At 40.9% G+C, this 16,688-nt stretch overlaps 1 protein-coding gene across 1 annotated transcript in view; it reads right to left on the reverse strand.

Moving 5' to 3' along the window:
- efna2a (ephrin-A2a) overlaps nucleotides 1-16,688 on the reverse strand; it is a 120,824-nt gene that overhangs the window by 16,138 nt on the left and 87,998 nt on the right. The window lies entirely within an intron of this gene.

Raw genomic sequence — 16,688 nt, forward strand, 5'->3', positions numbered from 1 at the left:
ATTGTGGAGGGTAGGGTCTATATTGTGGTGATTCTTCTAGCTATGTTCTTCCTTCTGGCACTCACTCAAAGAGCTTGTGAAATAATTGCAGGTAACATATGGAAATACATAATTGCTGCTTGAACTCAGTTGGTGACTCCTTTTGTCAACAGTCTCTGCGAAGCAGTTATAGAACATTAAAAACATATGGCTGCATCTTTTCCTGGTATAATACAAGCTCTATTTGTGTTTATGATTTGGTGCCAATGTTGCTTATATGGGAACCGAACGTCTGTTTACAATCTTGAAGTCACTGGAGTGAAACAGTCTCTCTTAGGGGATAAGGCTGCCGATATTCTATATTTTTGTTATTGTCGACAAATGCCATCAAAATGCCACAAAAAACAACAATATTAAGCCGGCCTGTCTATACTTCATGACCTCCCCATGCTGCCTGTGGCTCTCTCAATTGTTCTGAGGACATAAATCTTTAAAAACAAATGCACACACAACAATATGTCTTAAAACAGATGAGCTTTGCGGTTTTTAGCAAGATTAGACTGCTAGAAGTGTGATTTTCTGCGGTGGATTAATACACACTTAGGTGGCGCAGAGGAGTTCAAATTCAAGTTCAAATACTTTGTTACTGTACTGTACAGTTTTTTCAGGTGTGTGAACTTCAGAAATTATATCCACCCCCTCACCCCCACCCCGCCCCACCACCGCTGACATTTAAACACAAAACTTTCTGTACTTTCTGCCGTAAAAACAGGCTTGTTCCTTTTGTTTTTATGCATTTGAGGGGAATGATTGATTATTATTCTGGTCATCCTGTAGAGATGAGGGAATTTCAAACAAAAGAAAAAAGGCTTAATTAGACCTAAAGCTTGTTGTCGTGTTGATCATAATGTTCTGAATTCTGTTGCAGACACTGAAAATTGATTTGGAGCAAATATTATTATTTCCAGTTCACTTTGCACAGACACAACTGGTAGAAATGTCTTTTTTACTTGCATTTTTTGACAATAAGGAACATTTATGGCACAAAGGAATATATCTACCTTCAGGCTACTTAATTAAAAATAACAATAAGAAAAGTAAAGAATATCACCAAACTTATGCTTGAAAACAGTTTTACTATACTGGGGAATCTCATGTTTGCAGCCTCAATATGACACCTACATTTTAAATGTAATGCATGTAAAAGTTCTTAAAGCTGATAATCAATATTTAATATGTATTTGTTTAACCACAAGTCTTAGAATACACACTTTGTTTCAGATCTAATGTTGCTTTCAGATCAGCACCCCTCTGTGAGAAAATACAATACATCAGTATTTTTTAAATATTTGATATTTCAGATATTTTATTTACCAGCTCTCTATAAATCCTTTTATTTTAACATCTATAACAATCCACAGTCATTTAAAATTCAAGTTTCACTTTGAGACATTTTTCAGTACATCATCTAACCATCTCAAAGGTTGTTTAAAATTCATCAGTCTGATATCGTAGCATGATATCAAATCTCTTTGTTGGCATGGCCGCGTCTGCAGCGTCTGCGCCGGCTACTTCTTCACGGCACTCGTCATCGACACCATCACCATGGCTGCGATCAATTTAATTCCAAATGTACCACGGCAAATACATTTAAAATTCAGCTGCAGCCACACGTTATCAAATCTTGTTTCTCGAAGCTCGGTAAATTTGAGACGCAGGAAGATTTCTTCAATCAGACGAGCATAAACAAACCCAGTTGTCGGGCAATCTCGACGTCTCAGATGGCGCGCGCACACAGATTGAGCTTTTTAAACAAATTCATCATTTTCCCTCTCACCTTGGCAGTAATTGATTGCCTGGAATGAAGACATTTTGGTCTAAGCACTTTTGGTTAGTGGGATATTTAGCTTTGGGACAAATTATCCCTTTAACGGCAGTCCTATCTCTCTCCCAGAGGGCAAATCAGGAAGTGAGTTAGATGTGAAATGAGCGCCTTCATGCTTCGGTGCCCTATCAGAGCGAGTTTTGCAGGTTCTAAAGGGATCCTTGAACAGATCATTTAGAGGCATTGATCCACTGGGGAGCTCCTCTCGGCTCTCTCTGCTCCCAATCAACTCTGATTAACAACTAAAGGGGAAAGGCAGGGAGAGAAACAGAGGGAGGGATGCACAGAATGAGAATAAAAGGGCTGAAAGGAAAGAACAGAAGGGAGGGAGACGGGGAGAAAAGGTATGAAGATACGTGCCAAAAGAGAGAAGGACAAAAGAGAGGGAAAGAAGGGAAAGAAGGGGGCAGAGAGAGGGGTAATGAGAATGCATGAAATGAGAGTAAAAGACGGCAGAAAGAGGAGAAAAGAAAGAGCAGAAGAGGAGGAGGAGGCTGGCTGGAGGAAGAGCAGATGGAGGAGGAGTTTTTCTGTCTTTCATTTCAATCTGTACATTTGTGGTTTTTCGTCTGAGACAAATGTGCTTTGCCTATTGATTGTGCGCTGATACATTTATGGATGACTACCATCTGAGCATTAGTGCTTTAGGCATACAGTGAAGTGTATGTGTGCGCGTGTGTGTTTGCACGCCTGGATGCAAATGTGTGTGTGTGTGTGATGAAATGGTAGGATGGTAAAGTGGGCCTCGATGAGTGAGGATGCTCAATCCAAGAAAAGGGCTAATGTGCCAGGATACATTAGGTTGTATTAAGCTACTCAGCGCCCTGCCCTGCTCCTGTGACACCGTCTGCATTCCTAATACACCGCGGCGAGAGGGAACTCTGTGTGCAGGTGTGTGCCGGGCTGTTAAAGAGTACATGTCGGTGTGCAGTTACGTGTGGAGGAGTGTGTGTGTCCCTGCATCCCCTCCTCTCAGACTGTGTGTCATTTGGAATTAAACACACACACTGCACTGGCCAAAAAGACATGGGAATGCACTCACACTTACGGCACGTCTCTTCCTCATAGAGCTTATGCGTGTGATGTGTGTGTGTGTGTGTGTGTGTGTGTGTGTGTGTGTGTGTGTGTAGGTATCGGTGTGTCTTCCTTTCAGTGTGCATATTTGTGATTAGGCCTCAGAATTTGCATGTTATTTAAACCTGTTACATGACACTACAATAATCCCTAAACTTTATTTGAAGGGATGCGCCTGAAGCTGTGCTAACACTTTGTAATGCAGTCTATGGTTTACAGTGCCATTCTGTTGAATGAATCGAGTACCAAAGCAGATTATTGCAGGAAACTGAATATCTTTGGGTTTTGGACTAACAAAACGAGACATTTAAAAACTTCTACTCTGTGAAACTGGGATGGACATTTTAAAGCATTTTCTGACATTTTTATTGATGTTGCAGCCCTATATCAAACATGACATTTAACTTTATTCTTTGATGGTGCGCCCCATGTACCGCTGCTGTCAGTCCTCTGCAGCAGCCGTGTGTCCGACTTCTGCCCGAGGCCCTTGGCTGCATGTCATCCCCTCACTTTCTCTCCCTGTCCTCCCGTCAGCTGTCCTATCAATAAAAGGCATAAAACTCTCAGAGCTCGTAGCTCGTGGTAAATCTACCTTAGATGGGTACATAATTATGAAATCATGACTAATAATCTAAATCCTATCTTCAGAATACAAATGGGATTTTCACTCCTGGAACCTCTCTGCTGAGCTCTACTGCTCCCTATACCTGTGTTTTCTTCTTCTGTAGCTGCATTTAAGCACAATGAGTGACAGACTGTATTATAGTGTTTCTGAAGCTGCTATAACACTTACTCGATTCTGATCAATCCAGTCAATTACAGCATTCTAAGGTCTATTGTTTCTGTAAAGCAGACCGTTACTATGGACACACTTCTTATCAAAGACTCTGGAGGAACAATCAAATCATTGTTAAATCACTGAAATAATTTTAAAATGAATATTTCATGTCAAATTGTTGATTTATTGGTACATAACCATGGATGATTCAAGACCTCTCCTGGATCATCCTTTCGGTATTTATTTTACAATAACGACCTGCTCACTGTACATTATCCTTTATGTAATAAAAGCTGACATTATATTGTCATTATAGAGTAACTTAACATCTCCTGAAAATCTTGTTTTTGCTGTATTGTTTATTCGTCTTACTGCAGTGATGTAACATGACATCACTGTTGAGCGCAACTACTAGTGAAACAAAACACACGTCTTGACCACACCTGTCAAACGTTCAACTGGTGCAGGCATTAAAACAATTACTCCTTCATTGATGATGTCAAATATGACAGTGTTGTGAATAATTTCCTTGCTCTTAACTTGAGATGTGGAGTTTGAAATAATCTATTAAAGTTGAAAGTAGAATAATGAAAAAATCTGCACAACTAGAAACCACAAAGGTAAGTTGACCTTTTAAGACATCATTTCACTGTCAAATATAACAGTAATAAAACTGTAATGATGCCTTTGAGCACTGAGAGCACTTTAAGCCTTTAACGAACAACAATAGCTTCTGACCTCCTTCCTCGACGTTGAGAGATTACTGTAATTATGACACGGTCAGTAGTCTAGGTCGACAGGTGACAGTTGAACTCTCTGCTGCTAATAGAAACCCCCTACTGGCACAGTTCTGTTGCAGTTACAGTCTAATTGACACTTTTACATTCAACATTTGTGTCCAATCAGTGAACAGGCTGACAGTGTTGTGAATAATTTCCCTGCTTTTTAAGTACAGATGCAGAGTTTTAAATCTTTCCTTTCTAAAAGCTAAAAGTTTAAGCCCTTAACAAATGATAGCTCCTGAATACTTTGGGTCAACTTGACGATGAGAGATTAATTATGACAGTGTCAATATTCTGTGCAAACACTTGGTGACAGCTGAACTGTTCCACTGTTCCAGCAGCTGCATTAAACCTTTGTGTCAAACCAGTGAACTAGAGCTTTAACGATTAATCAATTATAAATCGATTGCTAGATTAATCGCCATTTTTGTGGGTAATTTTTGGGGTCAAAATTGTCTGCTTTACCTTCTTATATGTGAATATTTTTGGGGGTTTCTGTACTACCCCCTGGCAGTAAATTGAATATTTCTGGGTTGTGAGTGAAACGAGACTTTTGATGGTGTCATCTTAGGCTTTGGGAAACACTAATTGGCATTTTTCATAATTTTCTCACTTTTTGAAACAATCAGCTATTACGTACATACATATGAGATACTTTATTAATCCTCCTGAGGGGAAACTGAATGTCACCAATCGATTAATCAAGTAAATAATCAACCAATTAATCGACTATGAAAATAATCGTTAGTTGCCGCCCTACAGTGAACTAGCAACTATTGATGAGCAGTATTGGGACTAACACGTTACAAAGTAATGCCGTTATTTTTTGCAGTAACTAGTAATCTAATGCATTATTGTTTTAAATTCAGTAACTCAGTTAACGTTACTACATGATGCGTTACTCCGTTATTTTACGTTATTTTTTGTGTAGTCTCGGCTAGAGACTGAGCTGCAGCCAGAGCCGTGTAGTCCTGAATCTTCCTGTGTGTGTGTGTGTGTGTGTGTGTGTGTGTCAGCGGGGAGACGGGAGAAGACACGCCGTGTGGGCGTGTCTATTTACAAGACTGGTATCATCATGGCGTCGGCGGCGGAGGCCAAGTCAAGTTACTTTACATGGAGATATTCTCACTACTTGATCTTTGTCGAGCACAAAGACAAGAACGTTTTAGTTAAATGTAAGTTGTGTCTTGGATCAAAGATCTTATCTACTGCCCAAAATAGCAATTCAAACCTGTTGAAACACCTACAGAAACAACATGCTGCGACGAAGCACAGACACAGACTCTGATGCCACTTCACCTCCACCACCTCAGCAACAGCGGCTGGATTTAAACCGAGGGACTGACTGCTCCTGCTAACCAGGAAAAAGTTGATAAAGCCATTGCAAGGTATGTTGTAGAAGACATGCAGCCAATTTCTATTGTATTAATCTCCAATGCAAAAACAGTACTGAAATGAAGGCTATAAGAGCATTAATGGGAGACCTTTTTTTTCATAGTAACTAAAAAGTTACTTTTCACAGTACTGCATTACCTTTTGGTGTAAGTAATCAGTAAAGTAACGGAGTTACTTTTGAAATAAAGTAACTAGTAACGGTAACTAGTTACTGGTTTTCAGTAACTAGCACAACACTGTTGATGAGTATCTTTCTTCTTTTATTAACTACTCCCTGAATACTCTTGTTGGAGCATTATCTGCAAAAAGGGGCAGGACTTGTTTTCAGCAAAAAACAGGTTGTCTGCTGTCTTCAACCTTGTCAGTTTTTGTTAAACAGTTAAGATGGTGTTATGCAAATCTTTGTTACCCAATAGTGATGTTACTTATACCTGCGATACCTGATTTTCTTTAGCCACATGAGGGCAAAGGACTTTCTGGTGACCTGGTGAATGTAAGTTCAATATTCACTCTTTATTTAGCTCTGATTTTGTTCTCCACCAACTTATAAGGGAAATATCTGGCTCTTTAGCAGCTAAATGTTCCAATATGTTTGCTAGCTGGTTGCCAACTGCCCATGAGAGCCTTGAGAGTGAACCAAAACAGGGAAGTTGTAGCCAGCTAGCTAAAAAAACAGAGCTGAAAGTCACAATAAAGCTTTGTAAAGCACATTCAGATGATAATCGTCTGAGGGTTCATCACTACAAGCAAAGTCTCTCACATTTCACAGTATTTGATACATTTTTATTGATTGTGGCTGCTTTAAAGTGCCTAATGTATATATACAGTATGTGACTTTTGTAGCTCCAAGTTGTACTGTCAAAAAAAAACTGTTGCAATCCTGCAGACAACACAACACTCCCCCTCAATGAATCCCACCTGAGGACATTGAGAAGCAACACACACACAGCCTGCACCAATTCCCGCTGGGATTGTCTCATTTTTCAACAAACAAAAACTTCCCCAAAACTTCATCCCATCATAATAATTCAACAGATGCTCCAGTACAGTTATAGAAAAGTCTACACACAGAGGCTTTACGGTAGCTTACAGCAAAGTACAGTGCAAAATTATAAATTTCCACTAATCCTTTTACTCATTCTGTGTAAACTTTTAGCACCGGGACAAGAAATAGTGAATATACTTCTTATTTTCTGCCTGATAAAACTTGATTATCTTTCATTTCCAGAGGAAGATAGCTTTATATATTGACAGTCAATATAATCTCCACATGTAAAACTACCAAAAGGAGGAAAACTTGATAATTAGGTTCAGGAAGGAAGGAAACTTAATCATATTTTTTGCTGTGAAGCATAGCAGTGTCTTCATGAAAAAGAAAGATTCTTTAAATATGCCCAAACGCCAGACTGGTGCTGAAGTGCATGTTGTTCAGCGCACGGCCTTTTCATTTTCTCGTTACGCCGCTTCAAGCCATTTCTTTTTAATATTGTCTGTGTGTAAACCTGTGGAATATGATATGATGGTTTGCTACGTTCCTAATCCCCTGATGTCTCACAGATTCTCCTCACTCTTTCAGTGCAATTGAATTGTCTGGTGAGGTTAGCCAGATGCAGCTGAAGGACTCGGGTTTTGGCTGCTGGCTCTCATCTGGATGTAAAAGGCTCATTTTGGGGCCTGGGCCACAATCAGTGGGAAACAGTCTGTGTAAAAAGGGTTTTATGGTGTTGTGTGCGCACGACAGGATGAAAAGAGAATAGAAATTGAGGAGTTTTAAAGTTGAAGTGAAAGATTAAAAGCTGAGAAGAATGAAAGCATGTGTATTTATGTACTGTAGATGCAAGTACAGTAATAAATGTGTGTGTGTAGCTGTGTGTAGTAGCCACTTCTTAGTATTCAGGCACCAGTGAGTCATCAACATCATCTCTCAGCATGGCTGTGATCAAAGCCTCTGGTTGGAGAAGACTCGATGTTTACCATACCTGCCCGCGTCCTAAACAGCAGGCCGGATGAACCAACAAACATCAAAGGATGCTTCGCTTTCTCCCCCCATTCTCCCGCTATCTCTCACTATGCCCCCCCCCCACCCCCGTCTCCATCTATAACTTTTTTTTCTTCCCCAGCTTCACTTGATCTCCCTCTGTCACTCTCGTTGATGCGGCATTCACGCTGCGGGCTGAAAAAACGCAGCTCTGAGTGTGAGATGTCAGTCAACGCAGACGCTTTACATACGGCGTCAAGATTTCGGTTCCAAACATGCTTCAAAGCAAAGTTCCAAAAGAAACAGAAGTCCTAGAAGGTCTGAGGAAGAGATCGCATGATGTCCTATAGTATAGTAAAGTCTTTGTGGGTGGAGTTGTCATATAGCCTGCTTTGTGTTCACCTGTATGTTTGATTGTTTCAGCAGGTGACCAAAAACTACATATGTTCATGCTCAAGTCCACAAACCTCCACTGATGCTCTATGTAATGTCAACAAAAATTACAAACTAGAAAAGTGCACCCAGTAGAGTGCACATCCCTGCCAGGCAACAGATGGTGAAGCGCCTACTGCAATGCCACCACAACTGCCAGATGCAACCAGCGGAGATTTGCAAAGTTCCACCAATGTAAACATGTGTTGTCCTCAGCTGAAACAAGAGTTCAAACTGAAGCAGTTGTTATGACCCCTAGCAGCCAGTTAAGAAGAGTGACAAGTCAGCTGTCAGTGGTCATATGAAACAGAGCAGAATCACTGCCTCGCTTCTGTTGGTCTCCACCAACCAGTCAAGTTGCAGTTTACATCAGTGTCCATCCAGACTCAGATCATGTCTGTAGTGAAGACTTTGATTGAGAGAAATATCGCTAAGAAACATCAGTATGAGAGATAACCTCTAGACAAGATTCAGGTCTGTTGATCATGCACATACGGAAGTGATTGCATGATAATTATTTGTGTATTTACCCAGTGATTCAGACCTGCCACGGTCTGTGCTACAACCTTCCACAAAGTTTCAAGGAAATTGGACCAGTGGTTTTTCCATAATCCTGCTGACAAACAGACAAAGAAACGGCACCAAAAACATAACCTCTGTGCCAGAGGTAATTATGATGGTAGCAAAAAGGAGGAAGTAGGGTGACATCGTTAAAAAGCAACAAAGTCTCAGTGGGGAAGAGGAGGTTGGTGTGGACAGTTGGGTCAATAAAACTTTAATGTTGAATTCAGACTATACAATATTTTGCTCTGTTAAGATGGTCACTGTGTCAGATTAGGTGACTTCAAACTCCTAAATTCTTGCTGTAACTCTACCAAAAGATATGACAGACTGGACGCTGGTCCCCGTCTAGTCATAGCTTCCCATTTTTCACAAGTTGTGCAATGTCATCGAGGAGAGGAGGTGCAAGGGAGGGAGTTCTAGGAAAAAGGGTGTAAAAAAAACACAATGGCATCTGAAGTTGTGTGATACTGGCTGTCTTGTGTTGAAAAAACTAGAAAAAATGACTCTGACCTTTCCTCTGTTTCATAGTTCCACCTTGGCAGCACCAACATCATTTCTCTTTCACTTCGCCATGTTTACAGTTGTGCACAGAAAAGAGCTTTGTGCTTGGTTCAACATTTGGATGAGATAATATGATCAATTGTCACGCCTAACGCCCATTTTTGTTCCCGATGCCCTGTGTCTGTTGGGCTGATTTAGTGTAGTTTGAAGGAGGTCATGCTGTTCATGTCTTGTTTCAAGCTGACAGTCAAGCATGACTTTACCTAAACCATGTTTATTATTCCAGCCATGAGTACTTCAACCTAAACTACAAAATATTCTAAAAACTGCAGCTTTGCAAATGGTTTTTGAGGGCGAAAATGCACCTCAATTATTTTGCTGAGAAACACTGAATGTAAACATAACTTTTGCTTGTTTATAAGAACACTCCTTGAAATAAAATTCTGCGATAAATAAGTAGGGCAGGCATGCAGTAAGCCCAGTGAAATCTAAGTTCTTATTCTCCTGGAGAGTTAAAAAAATGTTACTTATTCCCCAAATCACTCCATATTTCTTGGAAGAGGAGACAAGAAGAACAGGTGGACATATCAGGAGTGGATCGATTTTTCAAGTTTTACAACGTCCGATTCATCTTCACTTCTCCAGTTGAAGGCAAAACTTTGGAAAAATTTCAACTTTTGCTGCCAGTTTCTCTCTGCAGGCACAGTGGGTGATCATCATTCTCTTACTGACAGTAATGAACATCCGGCTTGCTTTCTACCACATACCAACACAAAGTGATTGCACCATTATCACTGGTTAACCGTGTCCAATTCCAGGCAAATGAAAATGCGGAGTCTTTTAAATGTAAAATTTCATATTCAGCATCCAAAATGTGCACGATTTCACCTCATTTGGCTTTCTGGCAGGAAGAAACTGAAGGCTGGTTTCATGATGTGTGTGTCTGCGCCTTACATTGCTGTCTCAGTCTGCTGCGCTGCAGCTCCACTCACTCTCAATGTCTCCCCAATTAACTCCACATTACTCTCCGTTTCTATCTCTCCATCTTCATCTGCTCCTGTCTTCACTCTGTCTTTAGCTCCTTTTCTTTCTTTTCTTTCCCTCAATCTTCATCTCTCCTCACCTCAGATTCATTTACTCGCTCTTTTTCCCCCCTTTTTTTCTTCTTCTCCTGTTTTTCCCTCCAGGAGCACAGCAGCATCTTTTGACATTGTTACTTTCTCCTCCTTTCAGTCTTCATGACTCTCATTCTCCCTTCTGTTTTCTTTTCCTTGTTCTTTTCTTTGTCTTAACTCCATTCGTGTATTCTCCCCTACCCTGCCTCTCTCTGCTTTCAGCTCGCTCTTTCTGAATGTTTAAAATGACTGCTCTGCGCGCGCGCACACACACACACACACACACACACACACACACACACACACACGTCTTTGCCTTGCTAAGACTCTTTAGCTGCTTTTCTCTCAGCGTGAGGTGTTCCTTTCTCATGCTGTCATCTCTGCCTGCGACTCCCGCTGCATTGCTGCTGATGCTTACCGTGGGTATGTGGGGCAAAGTAAATACATTACCTCCCCTTACACAAACACACGCTGAGACTCATATACCTACACGTATACTTGCATAAAAATAGCAAATCATGTGCCCTGAGAGGTAGCACATTCTGACAGAATATGTTAACAAATACACAATGAGCAGGTGTGTGGAGTGATGAATTACATGTAACAAGATTAGCCAATTAGGATTAAAAGAAAAGGTAACTGTAATCCATTGCAGTTACGGGAGAAAAAAAAGGCATTTTACCATGTGCAGTGTGCACACATTACAAGTCTTTACGAGTCTCGCAACACAACTCTGGTCTCGGTGAAACCAGCTAATCTTACAGCATTATTGTGGACTTTGGTGAAAAAATGCTTCACTGGGTGGAAAATGTTGCCTGAATTTAGTCTTTAAATCAGAAAAGAGGAACAACACACGGTACAGTGCAGTGACAGTTCTGCCTTCAGCTGTGAAAATACTGACATCATCCAAGAACTCGACATCTAACTTAAAGAAACATTTGTAGGCAAGACCAACTGCTAATCTTAGGTACACAGACCAACCACTAAAGTTAGCCACACAGACCAACTTCTATCATTAGCAATACAGACAAACCCCTAACGTTAGCTACACCGAAATCCAGTTAGCTAGCTGTACTACTACTTGTACTGAAAATTATTTTGCAACTGTAAGTGGTGATGCTGGTGAACAGGATGATGTGTGGGAATAAGTTTGTGTCAATTTAAATGAAGTTTGAGTGTGAATACTGAAATACTTAACAAAGTGCATTTAAATACGTAGAATTTCTGCTAAACACTAAACCGAACAATGAACATGAAATATTCTATTAGGCTCAACAACTGGCTCACCATATTTAGTATTGAGGTAATCCAAAAGGAACAGAAAGTAATTAAGGTGTGCTGCTTTAATATTGTGATACAACATTTTTTAACAAGTAATTAGGAATTGTATCGGATTACATTTTTAAAGTAACCCTCCCAGGCCTGACAATGAAACACATGTACATTCACATAAGCAGCACACGCAGGGAAATACTTGGATTCATAAACACAGATGTACATGTTTAATTATGCAAATTAGCCCTTGATCCTCACTTGAGTGTAAACACATGCACACAAACAAGAAATAGACACAACATAACATAACATGCACAAATATCATGCTGTACACTGCAGCGAGCATACAGCATCAAAAACGCACACAGTCCCAAGCTCAAGTTGTGCTGTTTTGACAAGTTCCACATCTGTCACTCTGAATAATGTCGTCCATAGATCACCGTGGTGACATTCACCACATCTCAAAGGTTATTATGTATTTCTTCAAGACGGGCAACATGGGGCCCCCTGCGGATTAAGCGCCGCCCGTGCCAATTCCTGGCAAACTCACACACATACGCAAACACACTGTCAGACACAAACATGCTCCCCGTCATACATAGCGACACATACAACCCGACACCCACAGCACTGAATTAACATAACAAACCTAGTCGGGGAAACATCTCTAGACCCCCTGGAAGAATAATTGTCACCTTGGTGATGTAGTAGCTAAAATATACACATAAAAAGTAGAGACAGAATAGACCCAAAGCCAGACAGATAAGTGACAAAGCCACTGATGGATGGACAAGCAGGACGAGTTAGTGAGACAGGCGAGATGAGAGTCCGGGTACACGCGGCGTCTCTGACAAGCTGACAGACAGGGTGCATGATATGCCTGTATCAGTCTCCTTGTTTTCTGAGGGGCATTCACCGTGATGCAGTACCGGCTTTGGCACCGTTGACAGCGTAAACAGCAGTGGGGCTGTATTGGTATCGACAAGGTTGGCCCAAAGCTAAGCGCCAAGTAGCTGATGGCTGGTGTCCGAGCACACCAATAAGAATCACTCAACTCAGGGGGGGGGCCACGGGCAAGAAAGGATTTGTGTCAGCGCCCTGCAGAAATGTCACGTATCCACAGAGTCAATGTTTAAAGAAGGGAGAAGGACTGGCTGATTTATTTTTCATTCCATCAATACTCATGCATTGCTAAGATTTTATGATGCAGTTTTAATGACTTGGATTGGGAGACATTTTTGGCTGTCAATCAACATGACTACCGAAAATACATCAATACCAAATTTCAATTTATTCCTTTTCTTGCTTGGTTATATTTCAACAGAACCAGCCCACATTTGGTGAGGAGAGCAACTTTGCCCTCTGAGGGCAAAACCGCAAAGCCAAACCCTCCATGGTTTGGTTCTGTTCTATATTTATGATCTTTTAATATTCTACACCAAGACTCCTCGGGCCTGGCAACTAAATGATATTAAAAGTTCCTAGGATCAGGACAGCTTGAGGAGAAAAAGTTATTAATCCAATACTAATTTTGTTTAATACACTCAGTTACCAGGTTATTACATTAGATACATCTAAGCCCCTTTTCTAGAACAGAAGTGTGTCAGTTAATAAATATTGCAGCTTCTTCAGACCAAGAAAAGACTTGTCTGTTTTCTAAATGCTGGAAAAGTGATGTGCTTAGCCCTTAAGTAAGCTGAGCAGGAAAGGCTAATGTTAAGCTAATGCTAACGCTTGCATTTTACTTTTAAAGAATTCTAAAAGTTCTAAAAGTTTTGGAAATAAATTGTATCCAGATGTACAGCGTGGTTGCAGTTGCACATTTGCATATCATTAAAAAAAATCGCCTTGGTCTGCATTCTAGCTATAATCTGTTTTTGTTGAAACTGCTTTAGAGAATTTGGATGATATAGTTTATGGTGCTGTTGAACTTAAGAGACCTGTTTTTGTTATTTAGCCCACCTTTATTGATCTAAATGGAGTGTGGACTGTTGTATCTGACTACATTACTTTCAGCTAACTTAAAAATGACTAAGCGTTCTCTATGTTCTCTGTTTGAACGTGCCCCGTAATTGTTTTTTGTGTTATATGGAGATGTGTTTTCATGTGAGCTTATGAAGCATCACTTATGGGTTTTTCACCCTGATTGACATTTTGACAGATTATCAGACGGAGTGATTGACAGACTGACAGCGCGATTATTTCACCGACCGATTCGGCCAGCTAAAAGACCATCGGGCTCGTTGGCCCACTGACCGACTGGCTCATTAACTGACTACCTGAATAACTCAGCGGGCGAAAAATGCAGGCCAGCCGCGTGACTGACTATCTGACAACTAATCTTTCACATGAACAAACTGGCTGAGTGTCAAACTGACTGACTGGCTGACTGACTTATTAACTGCCTGTCTCGCTCTGGCTTAAGGATCTTCATCTAATATGGACGGGTTGATCCAGATTGACGAGGTGAACTAATCCATGTAGTTTGGGTCAAAGCGTTTGAGTCTCTGCGGGTTGCAAGTCACAGAGGGCAGAGGGAGCGAACGGGGAAAGCTGGTGTATAGATTGCTTTGCAGCATCACTAATGAGTAATTAAACACTTGAATGGAGTCCAATTAAGATACACACTGTGTTTGCAGGCACGCACACACAGCCCCACACACACACACACACACATACTGTACACATATCCACATGTCGACGCACAAGTAAACATCAGCATGTAAACAAAATCAAAGACACACATAGGGAAGCGTGCACGCTCATACTAATAGTCACACTCCTACGAGTATATCCAAAATAGAAATACACACACACACACACACACACAAAAACACACACACATTTACTCAAGTCTCGCCACATTAAGTGGAGCCATATGTGCTGAATGTTGTAAGTAGTTCTGGACGGAGTGAAGGTCAATGCCGTCTGGCTTCGTTCCTTCTGTCTCTCTTTCTCTGTCTCATTCTCTCTTTCTCTGTTCTTTCTGTCCTTGCCTCTCCATCTCCACCTCTTTCCGTCCTCGGCTCTTTCTTTCTCTTGTTCTGTCCGGTTCTCTTTGTGTCAATCTGTCTCTCTGTCACTCACTTTCAATTCAATCTCGGCGCCAATTCCAAGGTGCAGGAGCCAAAAAAACAACAAACAGATTCGGAGCTGAGACTGTCCTCACAGGAGAAACGACAGCATTGGAGGCTGACCTGATTTTATGTTAACCTGACTGTAGAGCCCGTGTGAATTATGGAAAAAAAAAAGTGGTGTGATGTTGTTTCATGAGACAGAATAGTTCACACAAGGCACCGTTGGGAAAAAAAACCCCCAGCAAAAATGCCCTCTTGGATGCCCCTGTGGTAGATAAATGATAAAGTGCCCTCTAGTGTGGCCCAATGTCCAAGACAATGTGATAAAATGCACTCTAGGGCATCCTTCCAGTGGACAAAATGTGACAAAGTGCCTTCTCGAGTGCATTTCAACCCTTCCAGTGGACAAAATGTGACAAAGTGCTCTCAAGGGTGCCCTTCCAGGTTACAAAACATGATAAAATGTCCTCTACGGTGCCCTTCCAGTGGACAAAACATGATCAAATGCCCTCTGAAATGCCTTTGTAGTACACAAAATTGATAAAATTCCCTCTAGGATGCACTTCCAGAGGACAAAATGGGATCAAGTGCTCTCTAGGGTGCTTTTCCAGTGTAGAATACGAGATGTAGTGCCAGCTGGCCTCTTTGTGCCTCTGAATGCTTAAAGAGTTAATAGTTCCTGCAGTGTTTTTGCTACAGAGGCATCATAGTAATTGTACTTTATGTTGCATAATAAAACAAATTCGATCTGAACCAGGGATTGCAACTGTTTCACCATAAATACATCACTACTCCAGACTCTTTCCTCGGGTACCCATTTTAAGGTACCAAGGACTGAAACAAACAGACATAAGCACTCATTCATCCTGGCAGCCATTAACTTGTTAAATAAACGGGCACTCGCACATTACCGTATTAATGTTTCACCCTAATGCACTTTACTTTAGTCCACAATTCATTGTGCTGTCTGTCTCTGAACATTTGCATTGTCCTTGGTGTCTGACTATGTCTTTTTTTTTTAATCTTTTGTCTTGTACTGTTCACTGTGACAAGTGTTTGATGATGTCTTTTTAACCTTTGTACTGTACTGTCCATTGTTATGTATTTATGAAAATGTCCTCTTAGTTTTTGTCTTGTCTTTTGTGCTGCCTGTTGCTGCGTCTTTTAACGGTATTATTCTGTTTTGGCTTGTGAAATGATTGCTTTCTGCGATCATAATGAAGTTGTTGTTGAATCTGACTAGTGGCGCGCTGTCTGACCATGTCAAAAGCCAAAAGGGTTTATACAAGTAGCTGTTCCAAACGGCCAAACTTGAAGGTGTAACAAGACACAATGATCATCTAATTCAAATAGAATAACATGACACACTTCTGGACATTCTCTCCATGAAAGGATTAATGATGTTGCACTTGTTTGTATGTGGTCAAAGTGATGGAAGTAGTGTAAATAACAAAAGAGAGCTTGAGAGAGAAGCTCAAACAATGCATACTTTCTCACCTCCACCCACCTGCCCAGTCACTGTGTGAAGTGTGGAAGTGCTTGTCGGAATTTTTTGCAAAGTTACAATTTCAAACACTTCAAACGCTTGATGTTTCAAACACCTTTGTTTAAAGCATACTGATGCCTTTATAGTACCACAAAACCTCTCAGGGAGAGTCGGGTCAACAAAGCATTTGACTTTCCAACCATCTACTACCAAGCGTCAGTGGTTTCTTTTAACCCTGACCTTGATCTTTTCCTATCCTCAACCACGCAGTTCTTTTTTTAATAATAACTATGATCTTAGGGCAGGTTCACACCAATGCAAGGATGAATAGTATGTTTCAGTTGTCCAACTTGGCCGGTGTGCTTTC

Source organism: Lutjanus erythropterus, chromosome 18 (genome assembly GCF_056507025.1).
Source record: "Lutjanus erythropterus isolate fLutEry1 chromosome 18, fLutEry1.hap2, whole genome shotgun sequence".
NCBI classification, from domain to species: domain Eukaryota; kingdom Metazoa; phylum Chordata; class Actinopteri; order Lutjaniformes; family Lutjanidae; genus Lutjanus; species Lutjanus erythropterus.